The following is a 27953-nucleotide window of genomic DNA, read 5'->3' as shown; positions in this document are numbered from 1 at the left end:
TTTTGAATGCTAATACAATTTTTTTTTCATTTCAAATTCCAATTGTTCCTTGCTAATAGTACCCATGACATTTTAATGATGGAAATGTTGGGACATTAGTCAAAAATCTCCAGAGAAAGTGAACCAAAAGGACGTGTGGATGTACAGGGAGAAAGAGTTGTTTTGAGGAATTGACCATGTGATTATGGAGGCTAGCAGTTCCCAACTCTGCTGGATACCTTGGGAAGTAGAAGGAGTTTATGTTGTGGTTCAACTCTGAGGACATGTGGTGGTAGACATCCCTCTTTCTTGGATAATCCAGTCTGTTTTTTTCTTAAGGCCTTCAGTTTATTGGATAAGGCCACTCATATGTGGGATAATCTGCTTCATTCATAGTTTATTGATTCAAGTGTTGCTTTCATCTAAAAGACACCTTCGCAGCAACATCTAGGTTGATATTTGACCAGATATCTGGGTACCATGGCCTAATCAAGTTGGCAAATAAAATCAGCTGGGCTGATTGAAGTTCTTGTTAATGACCTTACAATCTAGTGAGAATTATTCATGCAAAACCTTTTACCTGTGAATCAGTGATCAGGAAAAGTAAAAAACATATTAAGGAGAAATTTAGCTATTTACTACTAGACAACAAAATCTCTTTTTTTTTTCCTGGATAAAATAGTTGAAAAAAAACTGATTCTAAATGAATTCACTTCACCCATGTAAATATCCATAAAAGTATCACAGATTTTTTTCTGTATGTATATTCATTGTCTTTCTGTTACTTTTGTATTTTTGTCATCCTTAATAACCAAATATAATAAATTTACAAGGTGACCTTGACTTAGGGACATGGTACAATGTTTCTAGAACAACAGGAAAAAAATCCCATCGTTGTTGTTCTCAATTCTTCTTCATCAAACCCATGGTACTTAAAATTATCCTTTGCATTTAGTTCTCAATCGCTATTTAAACATGAATGTCCTTAGAAGAGAAAATTCTTAAGTTAGTCAAATCTTCTTCAATTTGTAATATCCACTTGAAATATTCTCTGAGATACCTTTTAACTACTGATAGTCAAATATACCCCAATTTGGAATGGACACGTCAGTAGCTCACAGTCCACATTTTATTGTTTATAAACCTTTAACTCATTCAGTTCTGCAGTCCTAGCTCCTCCTGTTTTATATCCTATTGCACACCCCCTGATTGCCCAGCAATATTTTTTCTTTGTCCTCTTTTTTCTGTGCTTCTGTGCTAAATGGTTATGAGAGGAACTGTCTGGTAGGAAGAGAGTAACTGTTAGGCTAATTATTTCCCCAGACTGCTCTCCTATTGAATAGTGGTCAGTTAATACGCAGTTTTCTGTATCCTTATCTAGAGAGTTTACTGTTTAGGGTTGTAATTTCTTTCATCTTTGCAGATTTTCTGAAAGTTCCCCCCTGTATCTGATTTAGCCAATTTCTTTCTCCTCTTTTATTATCTTTCTTTTTTCTTACTGTCCAACCAACCATCCACTTAATTTCTTCTTTAATGTAACCAATCTTCTTTTTATATTATTTTCAATTAATCATAATACAAGCAAAGGGAAATAGTATAAATTGTTTAGGGCTGGAACATTATTTGTTGTAGACATATCTCTTTCTAGATATGCACATCTTTGTAATTGCTTTTATAGTTATTATAGTATACAGTAAGTATCTCTGGAAAATATTGCTTTGATGTTGGTAGTATAACATGGAATGGTACTATGTAAATTCAGTTTTGTGAAGCAGACATTTTAAATGATTTATTAATGTTTATTATTTGAATATTTTAAAGAAAATAACATTGAGGTCATTATTAACTGGCAAACTGGGGATGGATCTAGCCTCAGAAGACTTCTGTTTTCCTGAATAATGGATTGAAGTTAAATACACACACATACACACACACACACACACACGCACTCACACACACACACACACACACACACACACAATTATTTGCCAGTACTTTAGACTTGTTTTCAAAAGTATCTTAAGATTTGTTAATACTATATTCACGTACTGTGATGGTGAGAGTTAGGTGGAGCTAAGTAACAGCAGTCTCACCTCTGTCCGTAATTTTTATTTATTTCAGATTTTTAATTCATTTATTTTATCTACCTGGTTCCCACATGTATTTCAGTTTGCAATCCTTTAATAATAATTCTATTAAAGGATGCATACTTCATGATTTACCTGTTTAATGGATTGAAATTCTGAGAATCTTGGCTTTTGTAAAGTGAATAATTGAGCAAAAACTATCTAAAGCTCTTATGAACTAAAATTTTGAATCAGGGCTAGAGATGCCCAATCTGTCAGCAGGAAAAAGTTGCTTTGGGAGAATGAATCAATAGATACTTAGTGGAGGAAGCCTGTGGGAAAAAAAAAAAAAAAAAAAAAATGATGAGTCTAATTCACATTTGACCTGTGTCTCATCTTACAAATAATTGATCTGTCCTCTGCATTACCACAACCATATTTCCCTACATTCCAACAGAAAACTTTATGTAAATACCTATGGATAACATAGCTACTGTGGCTAAACTTCTCACAGCTTATGCAAATTGTGATAGCTTATGTTGGTTATAATTATGATCTTACCATTAGAAACAAAAATATATTTTTTTAATTTCATTGGGAAGATCCAAAATATCTGGGAATTTTGTACCTCTTGTGTGACCTTCTTTAAATGTAAAACCTTTTGACCACATCTGTTAGATGAAGATATAGGAAAAAGTAGATTGGGTTTTTTCACTTACAATTTTCTTTTGACAGAGTAGTAAATTTCCAGGGGATTCTTTGGAGTGAAGGGATCAGTACAAACTTTCTGATGTATAGAATTCCTACAGAGGCTCACCCAGAACCCATGCAGATTTGGAGCATGCATCTCTGGTGTTACAGACATCAGTCCTATGTTTGTCGAGGTGAGCAGAAGTGTTTGGGCAGATTCTTGTTCACAGGTACTGAGATCCCTTTGAAGATGAAGGCACCCACAGGAAGCATCAAAACTAGCCCTATATCACCAGTTTTCTAATGACAAATGGCAGAACAAATGCAAAAAGATGTTTCAAAGTACCAGTCAATTCAACTACCCATTAAATCCCGTGGTACAGTTATTGACAACTATAGTCAAAGGGTTAAAGAAGAAACTAGAAACCCTAAGATTTAATTTAATATATACAGAAGCTCATAAAAATAGGAGACTACAGAAATTACCAAAGCAAGCAACTTTCATCCTTTTAGATAAACAATACATTTGTGGAGAATTGACAAGTAAAGAACTTCAAGCTTGGGAAAGTCAATTAATGAGGAAATAACAAGATTTGCTTCTATACAAAGCCTTGAATTACCTGTGTCTGGTGATAAGGTCTCTGACAAAATGCCTTCTCCCTCCTGTCACATAGAGGGTACCTTTCACATGGGATACTTATTTACTACTTTGAGGGGAAATAAAGGAGGTTAGAGTTAAACAAAGTTGGCTGTTTCTTAAGCAACTTTAATTCAAAATAATCAATATGACAAAGTGGTATATTTTGGGGTGGCATATTCTGCTCCCCCTCACGTTCATTTATTCATTAGCCAGAAAATATTTCTTGAGTACTATTTACCAGATATTATATTTGGCACTGAAGATACAAGAGTACAAAACAGACACATGTCCTCCTCTTGAGGAGTTTAATTTCTAAATGTAGAATGACATGATAAAAGGGAAATATGGAGTTAATTACATATTGTGATTAGCGCTGGGAAGGAGTCAACAACAGAGCAATGGAACAGAGGGCAATAAAGCAGTTGTTTGAATGAGACAGGGAAGAGTTCTCTGAGGGTGTGGCATTTGAAGTGAGACTTGCAGAATGACACGGGCTTAGCAATGTGCAAAACTGTGTAAGAGCATCATAGGCTGAGAGATTAGCAAGTGCAAAGGCCAGAAAGTAGAAAATGGCTAGGCAGAAATGTCAGAATGTAAAGAACACAGTGGAAACCATTATACGGAGCATAATAAGCAAAATAGAGGATACCATTTAGAAGATATTTGTTGAAAGCAAATTTCTGAAATATTTATACCAAAGCCTAGGAAAGCAAACTTAGGAAATGTACTACTATTTTTAGGCAGGTCTACTTACCAATGTGAGGCCTGAGCTCGAGAACTTACACAGAGACCTGTCAGGATGGTTGTATGATTATTTCCAGTTGAGCTGAGTTATATAGCATTAGACCCAGAATATATATACTGAGTTCTACTAAGGTATGGCAGAAGGAGAGGAAACAAGAGTTGGAAGTACTTTAAAACTCACAAAAATAATGATGAACCACCAAATCTGAGATAGAAAATGGGAAGTGAACACACAAGGGGAGAGATGCATAAAGATAAAGTCTACACCCCAATGGGATAAAAATCTCAATTCAACAGTATAGTAGGTTTAAGGGGCTACCAGAGGAAGTAAGTTGTAAAGGTGATAATAGATGGTACTCAGAGAGTGAGATACTTATAACTTGAATTTCAGAGGCAAGTAAGTTAGTGGTGGTGCAAGATACAGAATTTTTATGGGAATGGGAGACTAACTTGAAGTGAAACCAAATTTTGGTAGAGATGGGAAAAGCAGGAAGCAGAGAAAGAGTAAGGTTTTGGATTGTTCATCTATATGAGTTTGAAGTCAGGAAGAATGACAACAGGAGTAAGTATGGATTGCATCAGTTGAGCAGGCCTTTAATTATGGGGAGTGAATAGGTGGTCTGTAGATGATGACAGGGGAATGGCAAAAAAAGATATCATTGATGGCATAAGCTCCAAAGGAGATTGAGAGGAGTTTTGTATATGTAATGGGAAACCAAAAAGTATATCTTTCCTATTGGTGACAATGACATATATGACATGTCAAAGAAAAATAGCCTTCACCTGTGAGGGCTTGCTGGAAAAGGAGAAATCTCTCCTCAAAGGCTTAAAAGTGGTCATTAAGTCATGAGAAGACTATTTCTTAATCTTAAATTATAGCCAAAAGGCAAAGAAACCATTTTTTTAGGAACTCTGAATTTTAGATGACTTCTAATTTAAGATTTTTTTCTTATCTTGTATTAATGTGAATTTCAACTAACTTTAAGCTTATTTTTGTTTAAACTGTGTTTTTCACTCTTATTTGACACATGATCTAAAATGGATTCAAATTTGCAATTCAGATTTGCTGTTATAAGTATTTCACTTTGATTATTTCCTAATCTATCATGTGAATTTTATTTGTTAACTTTATCCATAATAAATGACACCCAAAAGCATTGTGGCTTATAACAACACACATTTATTTTTTGTTCATTATGGATGTTAGTGGCTGTGGGTCAATTTCTGTGACTCTGCTCCACATACCTTCTCATTCCAGATTCCAGCCTCAAAGAGTAAGTCTTTTCTGGGACATTCAGAAAGAGTGCTGACAGAAATTCTTGATGCCTTCTAAAGTTCTTAGATAACTTCTGTGTTATGTTCCCTCATATTCCTTTGGCTATAGCTTGTACTGAGGCCGAGTCCTAATCAATGAGGTAGTATTATGGCACCTCCTTCAGGAGGCCCTGCATGTCTGGATCCATAAATGAGGCAGGGTAAAGCCCTTACTAGGAAGAAAAGAGAGCAAAAATTTAGCAGCAAAAATAAGATTTATCACTGGAAGATAGCTCCAATACCTCACACAAGATATAATAAATAAATCATTAAGAGACTAATAATACTTCAAAGATAAATCTACACTGGGTAGATAGGCATATGTCTGCCATTTGATAGAAATCTACATGCTGATGACATCTGCAGGGTCCAAAGGGATAGATTTAAAGACAGAATAAATGTCAATAATATTTTTCTGAATAAGTCATAAAAGATAAAACCAGGTGAAGCAATGGGAGTAATTCTATTAGAAAAGAAAGGTTAGCCAGTCCATATCCCTAAAACCCACACAAAGTAGCTATTCTTCTATAGTAAATTTTTCATAATCTAATGTCTGGTCACCAAACCTACTGACTCAGAATTAAGATGTTATCATAACTCCACAAGTACGCCATGTATCCAAGGGAAGACTCACATTATTAAGCATTATGAGACAAATAGCTGTTTTATTCATTTCAGCATAGGGATGGCTTTTGCCAACGGGCTAAAATGTGTTTAAAGGCTGAAGGCTGAACTTCTCTTGCCCATAGGACTATGCTTGGCTAGGAGCTGCCGAAATTTATACTTTCAGGTTTTCTTTTCTGTAGTGTTTCTTGTTTAATCTTAATCCTTTCTGATCGGCATGTTTATTCTTCAGCATTCTTAATCCATGCAATCAGGTTAACATTAATGTATTTGCAGCTATGTAGCTCTCCTGTCTCTTCCATATAGTACTGTTTCTCTGTTCTGTAATTTTAAAATTTCTCTCTCAGAAGGCTACTATTACCACACTCCATTCTAAAGATTTTGAGGGTTTAACTCTTTGTAATCTGAGAACGAACATGATATACACATATTCCTGAATCTTAATCTTAGAAAAAAGATTGTATCTTTTTTTTTAATCATTGTATCAACTCAATAAGTTAATAATGTTTATATTTGAAAGAAAGACTTTAAAATTCTGGAATATGAAACCAACAACCCAAAATATTTATTTGACCAAGATGAAAGACTTACTTAAAGGGGCAATTAGCTATGAGAATTGAGATATTCACAAAAGCGATGAGTTTAGCTGTTCATACTCATTGTCCTCTGTGGACTTCGGTGAGAATCATTTTTATTTTATTGATATAATAATTTACATAGAGTGAAATGTGCTATTCTTAAGGGTACAGTTTGATGAGTTTGCTAAAATCTATAAGTAATAACCAGCTGTCTAATCAGAGCATACAATATTTCCATTATTCCAGAAATGCCCTTTGTATCTCTCTCCAGTCAATCTCCACCTACCTTATGCAATGATTTCTTATTATTTATGGCACCATACATTACATACATTAATTTATCTTTTTCTTGAGCTCTATAGGAATGTATTTATTCAGTACATACTCTTTTAAACTTGACTTTGAGAATTTCAATGTGTTTATTAGTAATTTGCATAGTATATGCCCTTTTTCTTCTTTTACTCATAACTTATCTTTGCCTGTATATAAAGAAAATTTGTTGACAGCATATAAATAGGCCTTGTTTTGTTTTTAAATCAAGTTTTATCATTTTTTCATTTTAATGGGAGTTTTTATTTGATTTTGTTTTTTTTTAGCCTGTTTTATTTTAACCAGTTATTTATACATTTTGGTTTTGGTATACTAATTTGATATTACTTTCCTACTTGATCCATTTTGTGTTCTTTCCTTTCTTTCTTGCCTTTCTTATGCTCTTTTTGATTATTCCAATATCTTTTTTGGCCATTTCATTTGCTTTATATATTTAGGTATATTTCTATTTATTACTTTTATAGAGTGAGTGCTGTATATATCAAAAGGTTCATTCTTAAACCTATAATGAATATTCTGAAGCTTCATATGAAAAAAAATAAGTATATTATTCCATATATTACCTCTGTACTTTGTGTTGTCATATAGTTTATCTTTGCATATACTGTAAACTGAAATGTTATTGTTTCTACTTCAGTTAGTGGACTTTCAAAAAATATAAGATAATGCAAAATGGTAATATTTGTCTATATTTAACTCTTTTTGGTTTTCTTTATTATTTTATGTAGATCTGAGTTTCCCTGTGGCATCATTTTTCTTTTGCCTTAAATGATTCTTCTAACATTCCTTGTTGTGCAGATCTGTTGGCAACATGCTTTTTATTTTACACAAGTTTCTGAAGGATATTTTTGCTTGATATAGAACACTGGGTAATGTTTATAGTTATTGTTCCAGCACTTTACAAGTTTTGTTTCATTATATTTTTTTCTCTATATCTCTTTTTAATGAGAAGGCAGATGTGATTCATATATTTGTTCCTCCATAAGTATGTGCCTTTTATTCTTCTTTCAGCATTCTATTTTTTATCTTTAATTTTCTGCAGTCTGATTGTTATACATGCAGGAGTTGCTTAAACGAGCTCCCTGGGTCAGTAGGTTCACAAAGTTGGGAAGGTTTGCCATTCATTCTTGAACCCTTTTCCTCAACGACTTTTCTTTCCTCTTCTATGAAACATCAATGACATGTATCAATATACTACTTGATATTTTAGCATTGGTCACTGGGCCTCTTTTTTTTTTTCTCCCAGCTTTATTCCTTAGATTTGATAATGTCTATTAGACTGTGTTCAAATTCACTAACATTTTCTCATGCTAGATCTCATCTCCTACTAAGCTTGTTCATTACATTTTTCATTTCAAACATTGCATTTTGTATTTTTGTGTTTCTATTTGGTATTTTTTCATAGTTTTCTTTTATCAGTTATGGGGTACCATCTGCTCATTCATGTCCAGTGTTTCCCTGTAACACCTTTATTGTGTTTATTAAAGCTTTTTTAAAGTTTTTTTTTGATAATTTCTATGTCAGGGTTATCTTGGGATATGTCTCTATGCCCTCATTTTTCCTTGATTGTGGATCACATGCTTTGCATGTCTCCCTTTTTTCTTATTGTATAGCATCTAGTGAGGATAAATAATACATTATAGTTAGTCTTGGATATGTTGAAACTCCAATATCTTTCATTCTCACATGGCCTCTCATATCTCCATTAGTTTTCATCCTGCAGCAGTTACTCTCTGTTTGGTCTTATTAAGGTTCACTATGTACATATGCAGCCCTGTCTTCGAGCAATAAGGTGCAGGAAACCTTGTGCAAAATTCTGGGGCTACTGCTCTGCATATTCTACCTTTTCTATTACTTATTCTGCAAATTCCAGCCTATTCATGGGTCTAGAACTCCAATATCAGTTCTTTAGTTCAGCAAACTGTGTTCTGTTTGGCTTCTAATTTCCTGCATGTCAATCCAGAAAGTGACATGTATTTAGTCACTGCTGTGAACACGATGATAACCTTCAGCATTTCCCTTTACTAGTGATTACGTATGTGTTAGTTCATTTCATCTGAGAAGCAGAAGCCAAGATTTAAACATGCAAATGATGTACTAGAGGAAGAGACAATGAGGAATTCCAGGAGGCAGCCTGAGGAGACTGGGAGGAACCTTCAGAGTGTTACGCAAGTCTTACTCCTGGGAAGGAAGAGGGAAAGGAGGAGATCTGTGTAAGAAGTGCAATCTCAGCCTGTAGTATAATACTATGAGAGTTTCAGTCAAGCATATGGATATTCCTTGAGACAAAGTTACCGATCAGAGGACATTAGTATTTCGCCATAATTATTCATTAGTTGGGAGCAGTCCATAGGAAGTATGGCCTTGGCAGGACGAGGGGAGTAAATTCAGAGTGTAGCATGTGGGGTCTTCTACCATTTACGCTTTCTGCAGCAGAGCATGTGAGTAGGACATTTTCATGGCCACTTTCTACCACCCATCCCCAGGAGCTGGGCTGCATCTTGTACCAGTGTATTAGCTTCCATTCAGGATTCCATCTTCTGTATCTGCTGGGAAGTAAGTAAGCCAGTTCCAAGTCTTGATCTCACCCTCTGTTTTTTGGGACTAATCCTGGTACCATGTGCATTGTCACATTGTCTGAAAATTAACCACTTCTGTAACTCTGAGTTAGTGTTTCTGGCAGCCTTGCCAATTTGCCCCTCATTATGGCCTTTGCACCGACTTCGCCTCTGATGGTTAGATGCTGACTTCGGCCTCTGTATTTCCAAGATTCTATCATCCTTCTTACCTTCAGAACATACAGTTCTGTAACAGCCTTATTACCAACAGAGGACAGTTGCCACTGAGCATCTCAAGAATGATGGTGTTTCTCTTACCAGTGCATTTTATTGTTTTTGTAATTGGGTTTTTTTCACAGGCTCTTTCTCAGAACACAGTTAACTGGTGGGTTTTCTGACATTACACTGTATATACAATAGCTTAGCCACTTTTGTGAATTAAAAAAAAATTTTTCCTATAACTACCATGGCACTTTTGGATTTTCTGCTTTACTTTCATGGGCTATCACTAACTCCAAGTTTAAAGAGCCATATTTGCAGTGTTCTCTGAGGTCTTTGTCAAGTTGTCAAATCCTTTATCATGGGGTAGTTTTCCCTTTTCATAACTGACAGGTCACTATCCAATCTCATGTTCTACCTTTCTAATAAGTGTGCCTCATATTGTAGTCCCAGTCACATTTTCCCTTCCAGTGCCTATTGACTAGGTCCTGCAGAACCAACTAGAAGTTTATTGGGAAGTGCCCCAAGGTTCCCTTAGGGGTATAGTCCCTCATTCCTTAGCATGCCTGAACTGCCCCAGCTTGGAGGCTAAAAGGGGAGCCAAGTGCTGAGCTGTGTTCAAGAGGTCTGTGAGGCAGTGATCACTGCATAATTTTCAAGCAATGAAGGCATTATAACACTTACTAGGAAGGAAAGGGCCTCTTCTTCAAGCCCAGAGGATTCAAAGGATCTGGAGTTAATGCTTATAAGTTAATCAAGCCGAATATCCCCAACTCAAAGCTTCAGAGTGCGCTCTTTCCAATCAGCAATCTATTACTAGCACAACGCTTGTTAGAAGGACTGACTGTTCAACCTTCTCTGGATGGCTTTTCATTAGTAGTATAATTAACTCCTGGCCAAATTCTTAGTTTTCTTCCTGCCTTCCACTGCAGGAGGTAAGAGTGTCTTTATAAGCTGCCAAGAAGGCCTTCTAAATTTTGAACTTCACCTTCAATTGATGATTAATCACCCACAGCCTTCTTTTGGTCTTCTCTGATGCATCACAGTCATTCAGTAAGAGAAATCCGATGTGATTTCCTTCTAACTAATACTTCTCTTAGCCACTCAAAAACCTGAGACACTGCTCCTGTGAGTGCATTCATTTGCACCAACACATCAAACCAATGCACCACAGATGAGCATTATAACAAGTGCATGGCTGTAACTGCAGTGCTGCACCTGCCACCAGTGGTGCAGTCCTCGCCAGCTTGCTGGCAGGGATTCCAGTTTCATCACCCTATATTAAAACCTATTAACTTACTCCACTGCTGACACTGTCTAAAGTCAGGATCTCCAGAATCAGACTCTGAGATGGAGATTTGCATGTAGGAAGTGTTTTGGGTGGTACCCTCAATATTAGCATTTCGTAGGAGTTAGGCACTAGAATTGGATGAGAGAGAAGCTGAATGCCAATGCAGTTATAAGAATGAACTTCTATAGCTTCATGGGAAGCCCAAGAGTTGGAATGACCCTTTAGAGTGGACTTACTTTGAAACAAGAGAGCCGTAACTTTACATTCGTGTGTTGACAGAGGGTAGGTTTCCACTTTGGAATGGGTCATGATCTGAATATAAATGGTCTCTTCAGTTAAAGGAAATTTCTGGAGAATGACTTAGCATTTGGCATTCGCAAAAGGTGGGGAAATGGGTGTCTCAGTCTGGGGGAGGAGTCTGAGTGACATATATTATCCACTATGGAAGGAACTGAGAAAACTGAGAATGACATTGAATTGGTTGGTCAGTCCTTGATTTTTCATTCCTAAAGATTTTAGGACCTTTTATCCTTCCTGTGTTTACTATAATTTCTGGGAATATTAAGTAAGGTATTTCGTATTTCAGGTTTTTTAGGCTTTTCTATACTGTCTTTAATGTTAATGCATGTAATGGCTATTTTAAGTTATACATGTTGGAGTTATTTAAAATTTCTATGAGAATGACAATATATTTCTTCCAAGAAGCCCAGATTTTATAGCAAAAAAAAGCAGCTTATTTCTGACCACCTCTTAAAAAGCTAAATTCAGCAAGCTCAATATCTCTGTAGGCTTTAGAAAAATAGGCTGTTTAATTAATTATAGGAGGCTTAAAAGAAAAGAAAAAGAAGTGAAGAAAAAAAATACTGTATACAATTTTAAATGGATTTTGTTCATTTTGCTGTTTGAAGCAGCCGATTGTTAATTTTGGAAATCCTTTACAATATTTAACTTTCAGATCACTTTTAATGCCACTGAGATTTACTGTCTAAAGAAACAATCATAATAAGAGACAGTCATGTAAGCGGCAAGCACTTCTGCTCTACTTTCTTTTTGCAGTGATATACTAAGGCTCAGGTCCATTAATCCAGACACCACTGTATAGGATCATCCCATGGCTCATAGCACAAAACCCCAAAGATGCTTTGTGCAGAATCACACTCTAATATGATATTAAAAGCCCCATCATAAGGTAATGTATAACATTATGGTTTGAAGAAAGAATATTTTTTTTGTAAGAGATTGCACATTCAAACATATTGAATGCTCAATGTAGCATTTATTTGGATGGGCAATGAAAGATTCATATAAATATTCGTGAATGATCACACGATTGCACATAATGCTCAGCAACACTTACCTAAATGTTTTCATACTGCCATGAGATAGATTCATATATAAAGCCTGCAAGCTCACATTTGAATGTATGATTAATGAAAATAGATATATTTGATATTATTCTAACATCATCTACTCACCCTATGTGTACAAAAGCTCACATAGGTCTTTATATCTGTTCCAAATATAAAAATAAAATGCAGTATGAGAGCTATAAGAATATTTTACAGGTTATTCTGAGTGAACAAATGAAAATACAAGTGACTTAGGAGCCATTTAATTATTGTTTCATAGATTAATAAGAGACTGCTTTTGAATGAGTGTTTTAGAACCTGTGAAAATGGAGGTGGCTCAGTTATCTTTGAGTACTTGAAACGTGCTGTGTTTAACACAAAAGGTATAAGATACTGCTTCTTTATTCACTGTTTTATCAAGTGTGTCTGCATAGCTGAAACAAAATATTTCAAATCACTGGATAAAGCACTTAACTTTGAGGGTGGTGGATAAGAATCAAGGGAGCAGAGGAATTTTATACATCCCAAGTATTCTGGGAGAAAAAGAAAAAAAATAAAGTAGCTAGGGAGAATTCCTCAAAAATCAATCAGGAACCTACTGATTCTTTGGCTGTTTTAGAACTGGTAAAGATTCAGAAAAAGACAAAAAAAAATTCAGCCTGATTCCTATGGATTGGGAGTCAGAATAGGAACTCTTTTCACAAACTTATATTTAATTATTGCTGTGTATAATACTGCTTTCACTTTAGGAATGTTTATACTAAAGGCTAAGATTGAAAATCTCTATCCCTCGTGTGATTAAAACTGCTAATTAATTATCACACTAATTGTAGGGTTTTCACATGTGATTCTTTGAAGTTTCTGATGTCATTAGTTCTCATGAGTCTTCACAGCTGTTATATGCCATTGGTATGTAAGCTTTTAGGACAACAGGAGACACCCTGGAGATTAAAAATAGAGTACAAAAACTGTACTTTTCCTTTATCTCAGCTTCTTGAGTGTTTTCCATTCCTATGCATTAATTATAACCCCTGCCACCTCCTTCTCATAACACCTCTCTCCATTACTTCCTATAAAATGAGCATGTCTTGGAAAAACGAAGAGCATGTCTTTGTTAGGTTATTAAACATATTCATTGTAAATTGTCTCTTTTTGTCAGTATTTTAATAGGGCCTAAGGAATTAATATAATACTATTGTGGTGGTTAATTTTATGTGTCAACTTAGTGTTTTGGGAAGAAATTAATATTTAAATTGATGAACTTTAGGTAAATCAGGTTGTCCTTTACTGTGGTAGGCCTTGTCAAATCAACTGAAGTCCTAAACAGAACAGAAAGGTCAACCTGCCTGAACAGGAGAGAATTCTTTAGTAGACTGTCCATGGATCTGATCTGCATCATTGGCCCTATGTGTCTTGAGCCTGCAGGTCTACAAAGTATATTTTGGACACACTAGATTCCATTATTGTATGAGCCAATTCCTTATAACAAATCCTTCTCTGTCTTTGATTTCTTTCTCTCTCTCCATATATATCTTACTGGTTCTATATCTCTAGAGAACTGTTACCAATACAGCTATCATATAAAACTTGGATAATCAAATTATATAGACATTTATTTCAGAAATTTAACCACAATTACATTGTTAGTTTCTATCTATGGTTATATCTAGGTCCTTAAATTCTCTCTGCTTGGAAAGCAGAGTTTGCTTTGTGGAGAGATCATATCACTAATTGCATTGCCAGAGCAGGTTTATGACTGCACACCAGCTATCTCTCTCAAGAAACTGACAATGAAAACAGTTTATTTAATATTTTTAAATCCCAAAATACAGCAATAGCAAGTGGCAAGGGAAGAAAGATAGAATTAAAAATGACTGGAAATATTAATATCACCTATTTCAGTAAATAAGTGACAATATATAGGTATAAAACAGCTAGATAAGGCAAACATTATGGAAGTCACTATTAAAACTTGAGTTTTCAAGCCCTGAGGCACTTCCCTGCACACCTCCAGCACACCCACACACTTGGCCCAACAGCCTCACACTTTGCTGCCTGGCAGGCAGATGGAGGCTTTCCCAGATTTCTTGACCCTGTCTCAGCCCAGGAGAGAGGCTCATATAGGAACCAACTCCCAGTGCTCCTTCCTTCTGACATGTGGCCCAGATGGGTGCCTGCAACCTGCTGCCACCCTGTAAGCATGAGAGGGCACTACAGTGCTCCTGCCCCAGAACTGTGAACCCACTCTGCTCATGTTTTCAACCTAGCAGCTCTGTTTCTGGGAAGGCAGAGGGGGCTCCACACACAAGGATCCCTGCAGGAGCACTGCTGCTCTGATCACAAAGAGCTGGCTGAGGCAAACTGCTTTCTCAAGACAGACAGAAATGTGGCCCTGCCCCTTGCCCAACAACAGCAACTGGGGCTCTACCACAAAGGAGAACCAGGCACTGGTGAATAAAGAGTCTTGAGTTTCTGGGCACTGCAGGATACCTTCTTCATAGAGACTTTACTCTCTAGACCAGGAGACATAGAGGATTTATCTAATACAAAGGCAGAAACACAGAAACTCTGACTAAATGAGAAGGAAGAGGAATATGTTCCAAACAAAACTATAGGATAAGATACCAGAAAGAGGGCTAAATGAAATGGAGATCACCAGTATTCTCAATAATGATTTCAAAGTAACAGTCATAAATAATCTTACTGATCTGCAGAAAAGTATTGAAGATTCAGGGAAGACTTCTGCAAAGACATAGAAGATTTGAAAAAGAGCCATTCATAGCTAAAGAGTACAGTAACTGATGTGAAATATACAATGGAGGGAATTAATAATAGATTGATACAAGTAGAGGGTATAATAAATGAGATGGAAATTAGAGTACAGGAAAACAACAAGGCTGAAGAACAGAGAGAAAATATAATCTCTAGGAATGAAAGAATGCTAAGAGAGCTGTATGACAATTCCAAACAAAAAAAATTATCATAATAAGGGTACCAGAAGAAGAGAGACAAAAGAATATAAGGTCTTTCTGAGGAAACAATTGTTGAAAACTTTCCTAATCTGGGGAAGGAAATAGACATTCAGGTATGAAAATGCAAAGAGTCCCTAGCAACAGAAATTCCAAGAAGACAACACGAAGATATATAATAATTAAAATGACAAGGATTAAGAATAAGGAGAGAGTACTGAAAGCAGCCAGATAAAGACAAAACATTACTTATAAGGGAAACTCCATCAGTCTATCAGCAGACTTCTCACAGAAATTTTATAGGCCAAAAGGTAGTGGTATGAAATATTAATGTATTGAAACAGAAGGACCTTAAATCAAGAATCCTCTACCCAGAAAGATTATCATTCAGATTTGAAACAGATTAAACAATTTCCAGATAAGCAAAGCCTCAAGGAATTTTTACCTACTAAAGTAGCATTACAGGATATGTTAAAGGGATTGCTGTAAGTGGAAATGTTACCAAGGCTAAATAGTTTATACCAGTGAGAATAAGCCCACAGTAAAAGTAGTAGACCAGTTACCTACCAAGCAAGTTGGAATTAAAGCAAAAGAGGTAAAACCAAATATACACAAAATCAGTTAAGAGATACACAAAAAGTGCATATTATGACATCTAATATATAAAAGTGTGGAGGAGGAAGAACTAAGAAGTACTTTTACACTGTGTTTGAAATAGAGCAATAATCAACTTAATATACACTATTATATAGTCAGGAAGCTATCCTTGAAATTTATGGTAACCACAAACCTAAAGCCTGTAATAGATTAATAGATACACAAAATATTAAAAAAGAGGGATCTAATCATAGCACTAGAGAAAATCATCAAATAACAAGAGAAGAGTATAAGAGAAGAAGAAAGAAGCAGATAGGAATGACAAAAACATCCAGAAAACAATAAAATGGCAATAAGTACATACCTTTCAATAATTACCTTAAATGTAAATGGACTAACTGAACCAGTCAAGGGACATAAGCAGAATGGATAAGGAAACAACACCCATCTATATGCTGCCTCTGAAGACAAACACAGATTAAAAGTGAAAGAATGGAAAAAGATATTTCATGCAAATAGAGAGAAAAAAGCAGCAGTAACAGTATTTAGACAAAATAGCCTTCAAAATAAAGAAAATACAAGAGACAAAGAAAGACATTACAGAATGATAAAGGTGCCAATCCAACAAGAGGATATAACCATCATAAATATCTATGCACCAATAGAGGAACACCTAATATGTAAAACAAATACTAATACAATTAAAGAGGAAATAGAGTGCAACACATTCATTTTAGGAGACTTTTAAAAACCACTCACATCAATAGACAGATCAACCAAACAGAAAATAAGTAAGGAAACAGAGGTACTGAACAATACATTAAATCAGATAGACTTAACAGATATCTACACAATATTCCACCCAAAAGCAGCAATATACACGTTTTTCTCAAGTGCACATGAAATGTTGTACAGAATAGATCACATACTAGGCCACAAAAAGAGCCTCAACAAATTTAAAAAATTGACATATCAAGCAATTTCTCATACCACAAAGTTATGAAATTAGAAATAAACAAAAACCTACAAACACACAGAGGCTTTACAACATGCTTCTAAATAATATTGGATCAATGACCAAATTAAAACAAAAATCAAGCAACACACGGAGACAAATTAAAACAAAAATACAATAGTCCAGAATTTGTGGGATGCTGCAAAAGTGATTCTAAGAGGGAAGTACATAGCAGTGAAGGCCTTTCTCAAGAAACATGAACAATCCCATATTAACAGAACTCAAAACTAAAGCAACCAGGAAAAAAAGAACAAATGAAACCCAAAGATAGTAGAAGGAAGGACAGTAATCGTCAGAGCAGAAATAAATAAATACAGAAGAATAACACAGTAGAAAAAAAAACCCTATGAAACCGAAGAGTTGGTTCTTTGAGAAGATAAAAAAAATAAATAAGCCCTAGCCAGATTTACCAAGAAAATAAGAGAGATTACACAAACAAAATTAGAAATGAAAAAGGAATAGTCACAATGGATACCACAGAAATACAAAGAATTATTAGAGAATTCTATGAAAAATTATATGCCAATAAAGTGTACAACCAAGAAGAAATGGTCAAATTTCTAGAAAAATACAATCTTCCATGACTGACCCAGAAAGAAACAAAATCTGAACAGACCAATTACCAGCAATGAAATCAAATTGGCAGTCAAAAAACTCCCAAAAAACAAAAGTCCAGGTCCACATGGCTTCACAGCCAAATTCTACCAAACATTTAAAGAGTTAATATCCATTCTTCCTAAAGTATTCCAAATCTAGAAGACAAGGGAGTACTTCCAAACTCGTTCTATGAGGCCAGCATCACTTTAATACCAAAATCAGACAAAGACACTACAAATAAAGAAAATTTGGACCAATATCCCTAAATATAGATGCAAAATTTCTCAACAAAATATTAGCAAACTGAATTCAAAAACACATCCAAAGGATCACCGATCGTGACCAAGTGGGATTTATTCCAGGGATGCAAGAATGGTACAATATTCATAAATCAATCAACATCAAAGTGGCAAAATTGCAATATTTCCAAAATTTTTCACCTTACCTTAGTGTATCTCCATATAAATAGGTGTTTCCAAGGGGTGGGGAGAAGTAATCCATCTCCATATCAATAGGTGATTACAATGTAGGGGTGCAGAGCACGTGAGCACCTGGACCAGTGAGGTATTTTTGGCTTCTTTGCAGCTGGGTCACAAGAGACACAGGTGAACAGGAGTAGGCGACTACTTGTAAGTAATAAAGAGGTTTCTTCAACTTTATTTCTCCCTTTGACTGATTTCACCTTCAAAGATTTATTTGCCCTGGGCTGGGAACATATTTCCCTCCCAGAGTTACAATCATATACCACATTAACAAAAAGAAGGATAAAAACCACATGATTGTCTCAATCATTTGACACAATATAAACTCCATTCATGATAAAAACTCTCAACAAAATGGGTAAAGGGTATGTACCTCAATGTAATAAAGGCCACATATGACAAATCCACAACTAACATCATACTCGGTGGTGAAAAACTGAAGGCTTTTCCTCTAAGATCAGGAACAAGACAAAGATATCCACTCTCATCACTATTATCTAACATAGTATTGGAGGTCTAAGCCATGGTAATCAGACAAGATGAAGAAATAAAAGGCATCCAAATTGCTAAGGAAGAAGCAAAACTGTCTCTATTTGTAGATGACATGATGCTGTATATAGAAAACCTTAAAGGGTCTACCAAAAACAATTAGAACTAATAACTGGGTTCAGCAAAGTTGCAGGGATACAAAATTAATACACAGAAATCTGTTGCATTCCTATATACTATGAACTAGCAGAAAGAGAAATCAGTAAAACAATTCCATTTACAATTGCATCAATAAGAATGAAAGTCCAGGAATAAACCTAACCAAGGAGGTGAAAAAACCTGTACTCTGAAAACTATAAGATATCCATGAGAGAAAAGAAAACACAAATAAATGAAAATCTATACCATGCTCATAGATAGGAAGAGTTAATATTGCAAAATGGCCAATCTGCCCAAAGTAATTTACAGATTCAGTGCAATCCCTATCAAAATACCAATAGCATTCTTCAATGAACTAGAACAAATAGTTCTAAAATTAATATAGAATCACAAAAGACCCTGAATAGTTAAAGCCATCCTGAAAAAGAGGAACAAAGCCATAGGTATTATGCCCCCTGACTTCAAGCTCTACTACAAAGCTACAGTAAACAAGCAGTATGTTACTGGCAGAAAAGCAGACCCATATATTATATGGATGGAGAGAATAGAGAGCCCAGATATAAACCCAAGCATATATGGTCAATTAATAAACAATAAAGGAGCCATGCATATACAATGGAGAGAAGACAGCCTCTTCAATAACTGGTGTTGGTAAAACTGGACAGCTATATGCAAGAGAATGAATCTGTTTTCTGTCTAAGTCCATACACAAAAGTAATCTTGAAATGGATAAAGACTTAAATGTAACACATGAAACCCTAAAGCTCTTAAAAGAAAACAGGTAAAAATCTCTTGATCATACATAAGCATGAGTAATTTTTTCCTGGACACATCTCCTTGGGCAAGGAAACAGAATAAAAAATGAACAAGTGGGACTACATCAAATTAAAAAGCTTCTGTACAGCAAAGGATACCATCAGTAGAAGAAAAGGGTAACCTACAGTATGGGAAAATATATTCATAAATTATTTGTCTCATAAGGATTTAACATCCAAAATATATAAAGAACTCATATGCCTCAACACCAGAAAAACAAATAAGCCAATTGTAAAATGAACAGAGGACCTGAATAGACATTTCTCCAAAGAAGAAATACATATGGCCAACAGGCACATGAAAAGATGTTCTACATTGCTGATCATCAGGGAAATGCAAATCAAAACCACAAATATCACCTCACACCAGTTAAAATAGCCACTATTCAAAAGACAAGAAATGCCAAGTGTTGGCAAGGATGTGGAGAAAAAGGAACCTTCCTATACTCTTAGTACGAATGTCAGTTAGTGTAGTCACTATGAAAAGCAGTGTGGAGGTTCCTTAAAAAATTAAAAATAGAACTACCATACAACCTAGTAATCCCACTTCTAGGAGTTAACCCAAAGAAATAAAAATCCTGATTCAAAAATATATGTGCACCCCTATGTTTATTGCTGCAATTTTTACAATAGCCAAGTGAAGGATGCAACCTAAGTGTCCATCAATAGATGAATAGACAAAGAAGATGTTGTATATATGCACAATGGAATATTATACAGCCATAAAAAAGGAAATCCTGCCATTTGCAACAACAGGATGGATATAGAGGGTATTATGTTAAGTGAAATAAGTCAGGTGGAGAAAGACAAATATATATAATTTCACTTATTTGTGGTATATAAAAACAGAACAAGATGAATTAAGTAGCAGTAGACCCACAGACACTGAGAAGTAACAGACTTGTGGTTACCATGGGTGAGTTGTTGGGGTGGGTAAGTGTGAAAGAGATAAAGGAGCACAAAAATTCTCAATCATAATGTAAGTTGGTCACGGGGACAATAGTACAGCATGGAGAATATAGCCAGTGATTCTGTAACAATTTCCTATGTTGACAGATAGTAACTGCACTAGTGGGGGTGAGCATTTAATAATATTGATAACTGTTGAACCATTGTATTGTATAGTTGAAGCCAACATAAGATTGTATATCAATGATACTTCAGTTAAAAAAAAAGAACTTGAATTTTCTTCCAAATTTTCCTGTGTAACCCCTTCCTAGCTGGGATACTGTGTCAGAATATACAATTAAATTTTAAACTTTTTAATATTTTTACATAACTGTGTTTTTAAGTATCCAAATGAGCAACATACACACCTAATGTATAAGAACATTCTTGGTTATAGCCACTGTTTCTAAGGTATACATAAAAAGTTGAACTCTGCCCACCTAAAGCACTGGGAAACTTTGCAGCTTTTAACTTCTTGAAGATTATAGGGAAGAACAGTAATCTACCTATTCTGTTTTTTGTTTTTGTTTTCTTCAGAAGTGCCGAAAAGTGTTCCTCAGGAAAAATGTGTGTAGAGTTCCAGTTTCTTGATAAAAAGCTTCTTCGCAAAAGCTACTTAGGGGCTTTATTCTTCTAGGTAAGATCTTACTTCTTTCTATAAACCACTAGGAAATTAGACAAAACATTTGTTTTGAGACACAGGACATAGTCAACATGGGACTGTGAGATAAGAGAAACAAAAGTGCTAATTGCATTCAATTGTCCTGGATTTCTGCCTACGGGCAATTTCCAAACCTGAGCTAGGAGGGCCAACCAAAAAGACCTGTGTGGTGGACTTTTTGATTGAAAGAGTCAAGAGTTTGGAGTATGGAGAAGCTGAGGTAGCTAAAATAGCTGGAAGCAAATTACCAGTGAGGAGGGAGTTACACAGGGAAAGAACTTTGGAAATCTGCATAAGGATCCTTTGGAATCTTAGCCTGCATGCCAGTCGGCGTGTTTAAGGTGAAACTTCATGAGCACACCAAGGAAAATTTCAGAGGAAAGAATAATTGCCAGATTTCTGTAGGCAAACAATTGCTGTACTTCAAACAGGGCCATGGATCTTTCCAAAACCCAGCAGTCCAAGTGAAGAAACCTCATTAAGCCCATAGGCCATATAGTAGAGATGCCAGAAAGGCCATGCTTTAGTAATTGGGATGAACTACTCTCGTAGCATAGACTACTAGGATCAAGGTCAGCAAACTAAGGACCCAGTCTGACTCACTGCCCGATTTAGTAAATCAAATTTTATTGGAACACAGCCCTTTCTCAATCATTTATATATCATCTATAGAGGTTTTGCATTACAACAATAAAGTCGATTAGTTGAGAGAGGGACCAGTGGCCTACAAAACTCAAAAATTTTTTTTTAGATACTGTCTGGCCTTTTATAGAAAGTTTGCTGATTCCTCCTCTAGACTTTTTTTTTATTATTTTTTATTAAACTCAACAGTCTGTCAGAACAAAGGCCAACACTGTTAAAAGTCAGGCAACAAAATTCTGTAACCAACAATTTAAAATTTACAATGTCATTCAATTAAATACATTTTCAGGTTTCAACCAAGATGGCAACATAACAAGCTCCTAAACTTCCACCTTCATGGGCACACAGGTGAATGAGAAAAAAATACATCAAAACAGGTAGGAAAGACTCAGGGGCAGTTTTGCTATAACCCCTCCCCCCCATCCCTTGCATAGCACCATACAATTGGGAAGGAACTCAGCTTCCTTGAGGCTTGTGTCCCTGAGACCTACAAGACTGTAGCAATGGAGCAGGTGTTTGTAAGCACACAGGTCTCCCAGCAGCTATCCGTCCAGGGCTCTGTAGAGGGAGCAAGCAAAATACCCATCTCCCAGTCTTTCCTTGAAAGGGGCTCCACCTAAGTATTTTGAAAGAGCACTGCCTGACAGTTATGCTTCTGATTCAGCATGCATCTAGTGATACTGATACTATTTTGTTCCTAATTTTATATTTAGATTTCAGGGGTTTTGTGATTTTTATTCTCATTTATATATTCCATGGTGATTTGATGAAATTTAGGAGCTATAGAATAAGATATACTTAGTAACCTGCCTCATAATTGAGAGATTCACTGTATGTATTTTTGACAACTGTGTTATTACAATCATTACCTTAAATTTAAGGGCTACGGTACTATATTCATCCTACTAAAAACTGTTCTCAAGTTAGTTTATAAATTCATGCCCATTAAAGAGACTATCCCTTTTAGATTTCCTTCTATCTTCCCGTGGTATGTTGGAAGGATAGTGGTATGCTTGGATGAATATTATTGTTATAATTTTACCTTATATACTTACATGATTAATTTTACTGGGTTTATATTTTAATATAACCCTCCAATTTTCACTGGATTATGAGTCAAGTAGTCTTACCTGAAAGTTTTAGCTACTTATATATAAATTTTTGCCTAACTTTATCAATACTGTGTTGTCTTGAAAAGTTCATGGCACCTTACTGGAATATGTTATATTAAATGACCCCAGGTCTTGGTAGAAAGACATTTTTTGAATCAAGTTCTAAGTCTGAGCTATAACAATGCAATTATAACATTGTACTACAATTCTAAGATGTACTAAAAAAAAAGAGACATAACACTAATTGTGCCAGGTGGTGCATTTCATTTGTAATGACAAAGCTTATTACTACACAAAATGAGTTTACTGTAAAAGAATGTTAAGAATTCCTATCTAGTGCATCACCCATTTCTTTAATTAATCCCTGTTAATGTGCCTTCACTAGCAATACATGGTGCTGGCAAGCCACCCAGAATTAAAATATTTAAATGATTTTATGCATTTTTTATTAATGGAAGCATTTCAGAAAAGCAAAAGGAGCTTCATATCTATGAATCCTCAGTTATGTGAATGAAGATTAAACTAGTGCATATCCTATCTTAGGGAAGTTGGTGGTAATGGCTGAGTTTCTATAATAATGAAAAATTGTATTCAACCAAATGTAAACAATACAAATAATCATATGTTTAAATGCTTCAACATTTTAGTGTGTTAATTACCTTCAAAGATAAATTCTGCCTCAAAGCCTCCTTACATGCTGAGGAACATATTGAGGAATTATAAACATGTCGTGTAAAATATGTTCTCATATTCTGCATTAACTGAGTTTCAGGAAAACCTGCCCAAAGCTTAAGAAAAATTAAAGGATTTAAAGTATTATCTGTCTACATCAAAAGCAGTAGTTCATCAGTTAAATGAATTATTATAACCTTGTGAAATACAGAAATTAGGATGCATCAGTATAATAGTTACATGTAGCCAGTAAAATAATATTTTATAAGAGCATTTGAACTTATTAAAATGTTAATGATATGTTAAATACAATACAGTTGTTATAGAATAATATGTACCTTATGATAAAAAATGCTATGGTGAATGTAATGTGTACGTATATATGTACATATATAGTGTGTGTAGAAAATGAGATAGAGACAAAGGGAAAGAATGAAAGAGGGAGAGACTGTTAGTTAGAACCTTGATAGAATATAACCAAATAATGTTTATCATCTGGGTAGTGGGATTATATGTTCTTATTTCCTTCTTATGTTTACAATATTTTTTCTTTTCATTATGAATATGTATGACTATTATAAGACAATGATAACTTTAGGGAAATTATTGATTATAAAGAAAAAAATAAATATTAACAATTTAACACATATCATACTAATAATTGCATATTTTAATAGAAAAACACTTTGTGTTTCACAAGACCAGACACAAATATTAGCTGATTTATATTATATTTCTTAGCTATAATAAGGTATTATAACTTATAATTATTTTAATTTTCTGTATCCATCTGCTCTATTTTATAACCATCTTTCTAGTTACCTCCAAGAAAAGAATCCTGTTCTTTCCTGTACCTATAATATCCTTTTATCTTCTCCTCTCTTACTAATTGCTTAAATGAGTATTAAATTTGTGATGGATGTTGGGTGTGCCCCCAGCAGACTTGCACTAGAAAACAGGAGTGTTGCATGATGCTGACTGGCAGCTGAGTAGTTTCTTTGTCCATTGAGCTGCTCAACATTTGATGATCCCTCCCTGGGAGTGAACTATATCCAAAGATGGCTAGACCCTGTGCCTTGATTCAGGGCTTCTCTAAAGGGCCCCCGTAATCTAGTGTGGTCGTCTGAAGCTTCTGTTCCTGCTGCATATCCAATTCCTCCCTCTTCTCTTCTCAGTCCTGCTTCATGTATCCCTTCACAGGTATTGTCCCTGAGAAGGTGACCCAATGCACTACCTGCATACACATCTATCTCTGGGTCTGTTTTGCAGGGAACACAGCAAACTGATGACACAAAATTGCTCCAGGGAATATTTATTGGAATTAGATAGGAAATGTTAAAGCTCTTATATAAGTAAGCAAGCCCATTTTCAGTTCAAATCCCACATGAGAGAAGTCTCTTTCTCTTGACTTTGCACTTAACATGGTAAAGGACCCTGAGGTAAGCAGGGAATTTCAGGATAGAAAGAGCTGCAGCATAAACACAAAGACACTGTTCCCAAGGAAATCATGTAAAGCTGTCAGCATATAGCAGGACATCTCAGAGAGAAGCAAAGTCTTTGTGGTAATCATTTGATATAGACCCTAATTAAAGTGAACTGTGTTTTTTCATTTTTTCAAAGGCTAAATATTTAGTGGTGATGGCTCATAAAATCATTGTCAGAAGGAAAAGGATCAACAGAGTTGGGATAATTTAATTTGATTCAATTAAAATACTTATTAAATTCTAAATATATTTTCTACCATTATTCTGATACTGGAAACAAAACCTTATTTATTCAGCCTTAAAAAAGACAGTGTGGATGAAGTGGGAGGACATAATGCTAAATGAAATAAACCAGAAACAGAAAGACAAATATTAGATGGTATCACTTTTATGTGGAATCTAAACAAGTCAGACTTAGAGAAACAGATTAAGTGTTGGTTGCCAGGGACTGGGGAGTGAGGGAAATGGGGAGATGCTGGTCATAAGATGCAAACTTCTTATTTATATGAACAGTTCTAGAGATCTGATATATTCATGGCTACTATAGTTAACCTATTTTACATGTGAAATTTGCTGAGAGTATATCCTAAGTGTTGTTACCACACACAGACACTCACAAATGGTAACTGTGAGGGAGCTATTGCCAAGTCGGAAACTTCCTTTCTTTTTAACTCTCTGGCATTAGACGCACTCATATCCAGGTCTCAGCATAAATGTCCATTGCCTTGAGAAACAATTCCTTGACTTAAGAGTAAGGTAGTCCCCACTAATAAATGTATCCATAGCATCCTTGAGCTTCTGTAATTCCATTTAATTTAAATACTCTGTTAGGGAGTGGATCAGTTGGGGTTAAGTCAGGAAAGCACTCTACATGACATAGTTTAACAGAGGTTTCAGAAGAGCTGAGAAGCCGAACAGGATAATATTGCCTGCCAAGATATTAGCAGCAACTGGAATCTTGAGGAACAAAAGGAAAACATGGTGCTATGCTAGCTTAAAATCCAGGATGACCAGATGAGAGCTGAAAATGTGGGTAGATGGTCCCATGAGTCTGTGGTCTTATATGGGACCATGTGCAGAGTGGCTACCTGGAAGAAGTGAGGACCACTGAAAAGATGTGGCTACTCTCAGCAATATGTCCAGAAGTAGAGAAAGAAAGTGGGTAAAGGATGCCCTAGCATCTCTGTCCCTCCTACTTCCACCAGTGTTTCTCTGGAGCTTGGTGTCATGGGAGCCAGGCAGATGCTTTCTGTCAGCCAGCCCCGCTGTAGTACAGAGTGTGTGGAGAGGAAGGGGATACATACAGTCAGCATTGGCTGTGTTTTGGGAAGAGAAAGATTGTGTTTTTCTTGTTTACAATTAATTTTCAGAATATGTTCTTGTGCCTAGATCATAGTATATATTCATAAATATTTATTTAAAGGATTAATGATGCCTGTGTCCCCATATATATGTTCATATTCACCCTTTCGCTTTCTCTCTCACACACACACACATATGCACACTCACGCTAGCACATTATTTTCAGGTTTTCAGATATTCTCAATAAAGCTTTTTTTCTTCATAGCATTGTTCTAAGAATTTCTCTAGACACAGTTCTACAGTTTCCTGTGCTATATCTGAAACATACTTTCCATTAATATTCAAGATTCAGGTACCTGAAATAGATAAAAACAAATAAGCAGCACACCTTATATATGCCATCATAATTCAGCTTGTTTCTGCCTGAGTTTCTATGTCTCCACAGTTTACTTCCCTTCCTAATGTATGCTTCGCTATCTTTTTCCCTCTTTCATCTATTTCTTTGGATGATTTTTGCATCCTTAGTGAATGCCATCCTTGACACTTTCTTTCCTAAGACCTGTGTTGGCTTGTGGCCCAAGAGACAGCAAATTATACTGGGTTTTCTAATATTCTTCAAAAGTTCTGAATTGCATTCTGACGTCAAAGAGCCATAGGATGATAGAATGATAGCCCTAGATTGTATATGGAGAAACCATTTAGTTTAATCCCTCTCCTCCTAAAAGGTTAGTAACTGCAGTCTAGGTAGTAGCTATCATACCCATTTTTTCTCCCTTTTCTTCTTACTCAGGCAGACCTGGATGACATTTCCACTGTCTTGCAAGTTATCCTATTTCAGTATTTAAATGCTCACAGAGAACTATTTATTTTTCTTCTCTTCTGTCTTTCAGGGATGTTTCCTTAGTATTTCCTCTTGGTCAAACATTCTGAAAACATGAGCAGCAACTTGTGAGTACTGCTGTCATATAATGGTACTAACTTCAAACTGTAAGATGGTCATTACTGTACTGAGATCTCTACACTGGTAGAGCAGGTACAAAGTTCATAGTCTGCAAACACAGACTGCCAAAGTGAAACTATATATTCATACATGTACTTAGGTATTGGATCCAAATTTCTGCTTTAATCAAAAAATTAGTGTCAATTTAAGGTAAAAGCTTTTCTCTCTGTCTCTTTCTCGGTCTTCTCTTCCTCCCCTTCTCTGTCTCTATTCTAGTGGCTAGATAATCATTCAGTTCAGAATTTTCCCTTCTCCTTCATTATTTCTTTTCTCTCTTTCTCTCTTTCTCTCTTCTGCATTTGGAAGGTAAGTGAGGTGGCCAGGGACTTATCTGCCAACAGTTGAACATCCCCACGTTCGTTCTTTAGTCACCATGTCAGTGCAGTTACCTTTATCCAGGACAGAGGTCTCTTCATTCCTACTTCTCTCCCTCCAGCCCTAAGTCTTGGGGGTGCAGAATACATGGGGATATTCACTTATGCTATTTTAGATTCAAAGAAAATAGTGGTGGTGATACATTTGTTTTTGTTTTATTTGCTTCTTTAATTTTTTTCCCCTTCAAGTCTCACATGGTATACACACCACTTGTCTTTACCCCAGAATCCTCAAAAATTATATGGATTTATT

General features: G+C 35.5%; 1 long non-coding RNA gene across 1 annotated transcript in view; it reads left to right on the top strand.

The window, feature by feature from the left end:
- LOC118932344 (uncharacterized) overlaps positions 1–27953 on the top strand; it is a 204920-nt gene that overhangs the window by 7355 nt on the left and 169612 nt on the right. Inside the window, exon 2 of the long non-coding RNA XR_005032725.1 lies at positions 22046–22133. This is a non-coding gene — a long non-coding RNA (uncharacterized LOC118932344). The remainder of the gene's footprint in view (positions 1–22045; positions 22134–27953) is intronic.

This window comes from Manis pentadactyla, chromosome 2, assembly GCF_030020395.1.
Source record: "Manis pentadactyla isolate mManPen7 chromosome 2, mManPen7.hap1, whole genome shotgun sequence".
In the NCBI taxonomy this organism is placed as follows: Eukaryota; Metazoa; Chordata; class Mammalia; order Pholidota; family Manidae; genus Manis; species Manis pentadactyla.
The sequence above is the reverse complement of the archived record's forward strand: the minus strand, read 5'-3'. Positions and strand labels throughout refer to the sequence as shown.